Genomic DNA, 9,659 nt, shown 5'->3' with positions numbered 1-9,659 from the left:
GAATGATGATGACAACATATGTACAAATGTGCTTTGCACAATTGATGTATGTATGGATTGTGATAAAAGTTGTATGAGCCCCTAATAAACTGATTTAAAAAAAAATCTCCTCCAAGAACTATCACAAGAAATAAAATCTATTCGATTTGAGTCTGTTTCCCTAACATGTAACTAAAACTCAGTTGTTTCATTAATTCATTCTTTAATACTGAGTTTGCCAAATACGAGGGGCTTCAAAACATTTGTGGGAAAATTCCATTTTCCCATGAATTTTGTGAAGTCTCCTCATGCACTTAATGCTGATAAGAGAATTAAAAACCATATCCATAATAACCCCACCAGTAATTCCTTGGAGCTCAAAACCAGTTATTGGTCCTAGTCACAGTCTTTGGTATCAACTAAGATCTCCACTTTGGAATAGTCTTCTCCTGGTCCGGTTTCTTATGCAATTTTAAAATTTAAACATACTTGTGGTAGGCAGAAATAGTCCCCCAAAGATGTGCATGTCCCTGTAATCCGTGAATATGTCTGGTTATGTGGCAAAGGGAATTAAAGATACAGAAAGAATTAAGATCGCTAATTAACTGATCTTAAAACAGTGTTATCCCACATGATCTAGGTGGGTTCAATGTAATCATAAATGTTGAAGGAAGCCACAGAATAAAAGTCAGAGGGAGATGTTACTACAGAGGTAATACTACCACCATGGCAAGAAGGCAACCCCAAAACCTGAAAAGGAAACGTTCTCTACCGACTTCTCTAAATGTTCATGAGCAAGATGTCACCTTGAGGACTAGTGTCCCTGACCCAAGGGCTCCTTGGGAGGAAAAAACCAAGGCTTTCTGCTACTTTAAAGATTTATAGTCTCAGAAACCAAAGGGGTAGTTCTACTTTGTCCTACAGGTTGCTATGAGTTGGAACTGGCTTGAAGGCAGTGGGTGAGAATATGGATGGAAGCATTGGACAATGAATAAGCAAGACTGGAGAAGAATTGATGCATTTGAATTATGATGTTGGCAAGAATACTGAATGCATCATGGAATGCCAGAAGAAAGAGCAAATCTGTCTTGAAAGTATAAACAGAATGTTCCTTAGATGGTGAGACTTCATCTCTTACACTTAGAACATGTCATCAGGAGGGACCAGTCATGGAAAAGGCCATCGTGCTGATTAAATAAGAGGATCAGCAAAAAAAAAAAGAAAAACCAAGCAAGCAAAGGGAACGTCATCAAGGAGACGGACCGACACAGTGGCTACAACAATGGGCTCAAACATACTGATTGCAAGGATGCTGCAAGACTGGGCAGCATTTTATTCCCTCGTACACAGGATCACTGAGCGAGAACTGACTTGATAGCAGCTACCAACAGTCTTCTAAGTGTTCCATGGAAAAACTTTGTGTAAGGATCAGAAGGGTCTGAAAACAGTGAGCTTCCTTCACCATTAGTGTTCAGAAACAATGTATGCTGTCGTGCTAAGATGCTACGGTAGCAACCTCCAACCTTAGTTGTTGGTTTTCTAACCAAGATAGGCTTAAATGGTCTACTTTCTTTGAACAATGCCGCTCCTGCCTCAGCTCTATCTCAATAGCTGTTCCTTGGTCTGTACTATTCTCTCTATATATATTTTACATGAGTGATGCCTCCTTGCTAGTCAGGTCTCAGCATATTTCACTTTCACATAAAGACCTACTTTAATCAACCAGCACAACCCATCACACTGGCCATGGTACTGGAAAATTTTAAATGTTTAACATACCTATATCATACCCCAATTGAGCTGATGTTCATATCATGCCACATTGATTTCAGGACTTTTATAGAAATGAACTATCACAAACACAGCTAAAACTTTACCCTCTGATTAAGAATTTATAAAAATGGCATCATGTTACATGGATCATGTTGAAATTCGCTCTTTCACTCCATTTACAATTTTTAAAAAACCTAATTTTATAGTCAAACTTGTTATCAGGATATTGTTGCAGAATAAATGAGTGAATGATTGATTGACTTTTCAAGCATAAGAGTACAAGGGCACTATATAAACAGAATAAATTCAAAAGGGCACTACATGTAACTATGGGTTTTTGCTGGGAGAGCTTTGCTCATTAAAATTAGTAAATGAAAAAAAAAGTAAATGATCCTTTAAATAAAGCACCAAAAGTAAACACATATAATACATTTTATAAATAAAAGGAAGCTTTTATGTTTATGAGCACATTAACATATATTTAATTTACTGCCAATATGCTCCAAGGACAAAATCCCTTTATATTTCATATTGGAGAGAAAAATATTAAAAGAAAGTCCATTCTGAGATATCCAAAATGTTAACAAGAGTTATAAAAGAAAAAGTTCTTTGCTACTCCTTCACACTGATGTCTGGATATAAAACATCAGATAGGTACAAATTCTAAACAACCAGAGAGTTTAACGTGGCTTTTAAGCCAGTAGAAATGTACACGTTGTAACTCACTGTTCCACTAAGGCCAGCAATGCTGCACACTGTCCCCCCACATGTTGCCTAAAGAGACTGTTTTCACGTTGGAACAGCCCTCTGCAAAACTTCAAAGCACAGGATTCTGGAGATTGCAATGGCAAGGGTCCCAGAAGGCATGTTGCAGAAAAGGGCTTTTCTAGGCTGGAGCAATGGTATCAATTGCAATGGCCACTGACTAAATACAATTTCAGTGCAGTCCGGTACTTCAAAACGTAAGACAAAGAAGTCAGACAGGAAAGGTAACACTTGACAATAAATACAGTACTCTGAAACCATAGAGCACTAATGCGCCCACTAATGTGCCCACGTCAAACCACAAGAGAGTTTATAAGAGAAACATGAAACCCCCTAGTTTAACACTTTAACATGCATTAAATCATACATAAAGCCTTCCACGACTGTATAAGTTAATTTTAAACTCTATATCACAATGAATTATTCCAAAATAATGACTCCTCTTTTCTTTCCCTAAATAATGACTCCTCTTTTCTTTCCCCATTTTCGGTTTTCTTAGCACAGCCGGCTTCCCAGGCTTAGAGAAGTCACAGGTTCCCCTTCTCCTCACTCTACTCTCTCACAGGGTGACCTCATTAACATTCCTATTCCCCAGAGCCACGTATTTGTCAATGATCCCATTTCGCTATTTACAAATCCATATTTACAACTGTCTGCTAGCCATATCTCCTTGGATGTGTCTCCATGTATTCTACAATACCTGGTAGCATAGTGGGCATGCGTTGGGCTATTAGGTGCAAGGTCAGCAGTTCAAAACCACCAGCTCCTATGAGGGAGAAAGAGGAGGCGTTCTACTCCTGTAGTTACAGTCTCAGAAACTTGAGAGGCAATTCTACCTTGTTCTGCAAGGTCCTTATGAGTCGGAAATGACTCAAAGGCAGGGAGCTCAGGGTTTTGGGGAAATCTTTCCTCGTGAAAACAAGCACACACCTCATGCTGTTCAAGTTTAGAATATAGCACTGACACCAAGGCAGCACCCTTGTCCGCCTCGTTATCCACACCAGAAACACTAGCTCTCCTCTCAAGGGTCTCATCCAATCAATTTTGAAATCCTATTGTTTGGGGGCTATAGGCTGCTCAGTACTTAAGATCAATCCATATGATAGTACTTTTTTTATAGATTTTTTTGTGTGTGCAATTTCATAGGTTCTAACGAAGAAAAAAAACAAGAGTAAATAATCAAGATTAGTCACATTTTTCTTTTTTCCTCTGATTAGTTTCTGCTAGGTGCATTCTAGATCGCCACAGGCAAAGGAATAATCTAGTGAGGGCTAGAGAAGAGTCGTCTTTTTTACACAGTTATCAAAGCAAATGGGAAAGAAACAAAAAGGGAGATGTAGACAAGAACACTAAAGCAAAAAGTTTAGATGGAAAAATGAGATGAGTTTTTTAAAAAAAGGAGTCCATCTAGATAAAGGCATAGTTAATATAAAGATTCATTCTTCATTAAAACCAACCAACCAAAACTACCTCATCTTTGGATTACAGGATGTTAACAAGCAACCATCACTTGAAATTTGGGCCTGACAGTTGTGGGAATGGAGACAGAAAAATTACTAATATTTCATCTTGACTCACAATTCCTTCAATAGCGACTTAGTTCAGCTGAGGAACTAGCAGAATCATGGAGGGACCAGTGTTCTGTCAGCTCTTGAGATAAAGAATTCTCATGGCTGAATGTTGCGCACTAGCTAGAAGCTATGTTTAGAAAGACACCCCAACAGCAGGGTATGTGTGTCTCAAGTGGGGTCAGAACATTAAGTTCCAGACGAACTGCCATCCCACGACATGTTAGATGGGAAAAGCTGGTGAATCTCCAATATAGATAGTCTATTAAGAATCTCTTGCTTAATAATAAAACCACTAAATATAAGTATGAGCTTCTCTTCCGGCTTTTGCAACAAAATCCAAGGGTCTAGAAAATGTCCCAAAGGTAGGAAGAAGATTAATGGGAAAGGTCATTCAGAAATAAGCTCTAATAACTTTACAATTCACACTCATAATTCAACTACAGTAATGACACTATATCACCCTGAGGTAGGGCCTCAGAAAGCAGGTAATCCTAATTGAAGTTCAATACATGCTAGTCTAATTTATATGCCAGAAATTCACATCTTCTAGTCTTTTAATCCTTAATCATCAACCTTATGAGCTAGGTATGATTATCATCCCTATTTTTTCGAGGTTCAGAGGACATTTAACACTGAAAGACTGGGGAAGACTTGTCCATGTTCTAATAGCTCTTAAATGAGAGTTCAGAGAAAGTCTGGTTTGTAATCTTTGTGGTATCTCAATACTTTGTTTTGCTCTTCCACTTACTACAGGTGTCAGCTTTAATTAAGGAATATGCCCAGGTTTTGAGGGGAGGAATAACATGTTGATCCTGCATGTTAGCAGCAGGGAGCAGTACGACCGAAAAAACCATACCAACCTAGAAAAATGTTAACTGTAACTAAACATTATTTACCTTTTACTATTCTTGTATCTCAATGGTTAGGTATTTGCCTGCTAAAAAGCCTGGTGATTTGAACTCACCCAGGAGCTCTGAAAGAAAAACACCTGGTGATCTGTTCCCTATAAAGACTGGTAGGTGCTGTCCAAACGGTTCTGACTCATAGCGACTGTCTCTATTTTACCTCGCTGGGTTCTAATATTTATTGAAGTGGTCACATAGAGCTCACAGACAAAATCCATGATTAAAGGGTTTGCTAGGGAAGTTAACAAGTTGCAATGGCAGTGAGAAATGCTCAGGGTTGAGATGTTTATCAAGGGATGTAACGAAGTGCATTCAGATCTGCTAATAAATTCCTAAGGGGGCATACCACAGGGTTGTGAACCTCAACGGAAGGCATTCAGCTCAAGCTCTGTGGGTCAGCAGGTCTAGTTCCCTGAATTAAATGTTCAGAGGCACCCACGCAAGTAAACCTCAGTCTGAAGGCACTCAGCTCCACATCCAGTGGGTCAGCAAGGCCAGCTTCCCAAATTAAGTGCCCAGAGGCATGCCACTCCACGAGTCAGGCTTTTATACAAAAGCACTCAGCTTTACTTGCTCCATGGGTTGGTGAGTTAGATAGGATGGAAACTAGACACTCCTTGCTGGGGGTGGAGTTCAACCTGCCAATCACGTGGTTACTTGATAACACCACCTTGGGGGTGTGGCCTTTTGTATAAGAGCTAGATCAGACACAATTTCTCTGCCATTTCACCTCCCTCCTTGCTGGAACTTAACTGGAGACTCTGTGTGTGTCTCCCGGGTAGTTTCATGTGTGCTGACCACGCCTGAGAGCTGTTGGCACCTTGCTATGCTTCTACCAACTTTGGATCCCTGTGACTCTTGCACTCACCAGCCTGTGCTCTCCCTGCTTCCCGCTTCACCTTTCTGCATCACTGACCTGCAACTACGTGAGTCTGACGAGAGTCCCAGCTAGCACTGGACTTAAGGATTTGAGTTGCATTGGGCTGGGGCACCTTCTTGATGTAAAGTTGCCTCTTGATATAAAGTTCTTTCCTGTATATAGATGATTGTCACTGATTTGTCTTTCTAGAAAACCTGGCTTAAACACAGGAAGTCTATCACTCTGCTCCATGAGCTGCCTCCTGGTTCTTCTGCTGCTCTGTTGATGTTATAGCTGTCTTCTGGATCTGGGAGGTTCACTGTGAGGTCCAGGGGACATACTCCACTACTTGCTTTTGCTGATAATTAGAATCCTGTTTCTCCAAGGGCTCATTTTATACCCAGTAGTAGGACACTTTACAGAATTCTGTGGCTAATTACTCAGAGGCAAATCCTATTAGTATCTTCCTCTACCTTCTTACCAGACCGATGCAGGGAAGGGTTGTATGGTGGAAGTTAGAGATTTTGACTAGAAAAGCCACATTGCCTAGCTCACTGCCCCTGCAGTGACCCCATGTAAAAAGAACAAAATAGAACCTAGTTTTGTGCTATCCTCACATTTGTTCCCAGGTAGGAAGCCACTGTTGCAGCCAATCCAATTGGGTCAATCCATCTAATTAGGGGTCTTCTCTTCTTTGCTGAGCCTCTCTTTTACCAAGCATGCTGTCCTTCTCTGGAGATGGGTTACTCCTGATAACGTGTCAGAGCACATAATACAAAGCCTTGCCATCCTCTCTTCCACGGAGCATTCTGGATGTTTTCTTCCAGAAGATATTTATTTGTTCTTCTGCCAGAGCATGGTATATTCAATACTTTTTGACATCACTATAATTCAAAGGTTAAATTCTTCAGTTCTTATTTATGGTCCAGCTTTCACATGCATACAAAGAAAATGAAAATACCATGACTTCGGTCAGACTTACCCTAACATTCAAAGTGATGCTTTTGTTCTTTAACATTTTAAAGAGGCCATGTGCAGTCTGTTGATCATTTGCTTTCTTGACTGCTACTACGGGGCATGGATTGTGGATCAAGCAAGATGAAGTCTTTGACTTCAATCTTTCTTCATTTATCATGATGTTACGACATTAACGTGATGTCGGCCCAGTGGTGAGGATTTTCTTTACTTTTGAGTGGTAATCCACCCTGAAAGCTGCAGTCCTTGTTCTTCATCAGCAGGTGCTTAAAGGGGCCCTCACTTTTTGGAAGCAAGGCTGTGTCGTCTGCATACTGCAAGTTAAAAGTAAGCCTTCCTTTTTTCTCGTGTCCTTGCTTCCGAGATGACAAAGAAAAGGCGTAACAACATCGTGCTCAGAAAGGCAGCGGCCACAGGCAGCCCATTCTCTGCACAAACTGCTCCTGCTGCGTGCCCAAAGACAAGGCCATTAAGAAGTTCATAATAAGAAACATAGTGGAGGCCACAGTCATCAGAGACATTTCCGCAGTGTCTTCGACGCATACGTGTTTCCCAAGCTATATGTGAAGCTACATTACTGTGTGAGTTGTGCCATTCACAGCAAGGTGATTGGGAACCGGTCACATGAAGTACAGAAAGACGGAACCCCCCCCACCTTGATTCAGACCTGCAGGTGTTGCCCCACGACCTCCTCCAAAGCCTATGTAAAGATTAGAAGCTGAAGGAAAACAAACCTGAAAGGAAATAAAACGGAGTTAAAAAAAAGCTTTCCTCCAATCCTGATCATTCGTGTTCATATGGTTCTACTGCTGGGAATATCTGTTCATCCTACAGATAGAATCAGTGTGGTGAAAGGAGACAACCCTGGTGCATCACTTTCCTGATTTTAAATCATGCACCATCTCCTTGTTCTGCTTACACCACGGCTTCTGGTCCACATTTAGGTCTGCAGGGACACAATGAATATTCCAGAATTCCCATTCTTCACAATGTTATCCAGAGTTTCTTATGATTCAGTCAAATGTCTTTGCATAGTCAATACAACACAAGTGAAAATCTTTCTGGTATTCTCTACTTATAGCCAAGATCCACCTGACATGAACAGTGATATCCCTTGTGCCACATCCTCTTCGGAATCTGGCAGCTCCTTGATGTACAACTGCAATGGTTGTTGAATTATCGTTGGTAGAATTTTATTTGCCTGTGGTACTAATGATATTGTTCAACAATTTCCATATTCTGTTGGGTGAACACCTTTCTATGGTTTGCTGAAACACTTCAATGGGCATTCTATCGATTCGTGGAGTCTAATGCTTTTGGTGCAGCCTGGACATCTTTCTTCAGTAGCACTGGTTCTTGATCACCAGCTACCTCCTTGAAATCGTTGAATGTGGAAGAACTCTTTTTTGTACAATGACTCTGGGTATTTTTTCTACCTTCTTTTGATGCTTCCATCATGAACTGGTAGAATGCCTATTGAAATGTTTCCACAAACCAATGCAGTGCTGGAAGCACTTACCAGTCTATGCCAAAAATGTTGCACATCAGACTCATGGCCAACTAACAGAATAAGATCTCTATTTGTGCCCATTTGGAAAAAAAAGTGACCCAACAGAATGTGGAAATTATTGAGCAATATTACTAATAACCCATTCAAGTAAAATTCTACTGAAGATAATTCAACATCTGTTGAAGCGGTACATCAGCAAGGAGCTGGCAGAAACTCAGGCCAGATTTAAAAGAGGATGTGGCACAAGTGATATCACTGTGATGTCAGATGGATCTTATGTGAAAGCAGAGAATACCAGAAAGATGTTTACCTACTATTTAAAATTTAAATTCAAGAAAGGTGTACACAAGGGTTTCTTTTTGCCATACTTACTCAGTCTGCATCATGAATAAATAATCCAAGCAGCTGGACAATATTAATGAAGAAGAATGTGGCTTTGGGATTGGAGGAAGACTTACTTAAAACATGTAGTATGCAGGTAACACCACCTTACTTCTTGAAAATGGGGACTTGAGGCACTTTGATGATCAAAAACCACAGCCTTCAATAAATGTAAAGAAAACGAAAATCCTCACAACTGGATCAACAGACAATATCACGATAAAAAATTATTTAAATTATCAATGATTTCATTTGCCTAGACCTACAATCAATGTTCATGGGAGCATAAGTCAAGAAATCAAGTGACACATTGCATTGAGCAGATCTGCTGCACCACTCCTTCAAAGTGCGGAAGAGCAAAGATGTCACTTTCAGGAAGGGGGCAAGGCCGACTCAAGTCATGGTCTTTTCTTTTTTAATCGTTTTATTAGGGGCTCATACTACTCATCACAATCCCCTGTATACATCCATTGTGTAAAGCACACTTGCACATTGCCCCTGTCATTCTCAAAACATCCGCTCTCCATCCAAGCCCCTGGCATCAGCTTCTCATTTTTTGCCCTCCCTCCCCGTCCCCCTCCCTCATGAACACTTGATATTTTACAAATTATTATTTTGTCGTACCTGCCCTGACTGACGTCTCCCTTCACCCACTTTTCTGTTGTCCGTCCCCCAGGGAGGAGGCTATATGTAGATCAGTTCCCCCTTTCCAACCCACCCTTCCTACACCCTCCCAGTATTGCCACTCACACCACTGATCCAGAAGGGATCATCCACCCTGGATTCCCTGTGTTTCCAGTCCTATCTGTACCAGTGTACATCCTCTGGTCTACTCAGATTTGTAAGGTAGAACTGGGATCATGATAGTGGGAGGGGAGGAAGCATTTAAGAACTAGAGGAAAGTTGTATGTTTCATTGTTGCTACACTGCACCCTGACTGG

The 9,659-nt window shown here is 40.7% G+C and overlaps 1 protein-coding gene across 2 annotated transcripts in view; it reads right to left on the bottom strand.

Annotated features, from left to right (window-relative positions):
• Nucleotides 1–9,659, bottom strand: part of WDR89 (WD repeat domain 89) — a 39,034-nt gene that overhangs the window by 2,744 nt on the left and 26,631 nt on the right. The gene's annotated exons all lie outside the window — the stretch shown is intronic.

This window comes from Echinops telfairi, unplaced genomic scaffold, assembly GCF_000313985.2.
Source record: "Echinops telfairi isolate 266 unplaced genomic scaffold, ASM31398v2 ScPeMD7_18;HRSCAF=68, whole genome shotgun sequence".
Taxonomy (NCBI): Eukaryota; Metazoa; Chordata; class Mammalia; order Afrosoricida; family Tenrecidae; genus Echinops; species Echinops telfairi.
The sequence above is the reverse complement of the archived record's forward strand: the minus strand, read 5'-3'. Positions and strand labels throughout refer to the sequence as shown.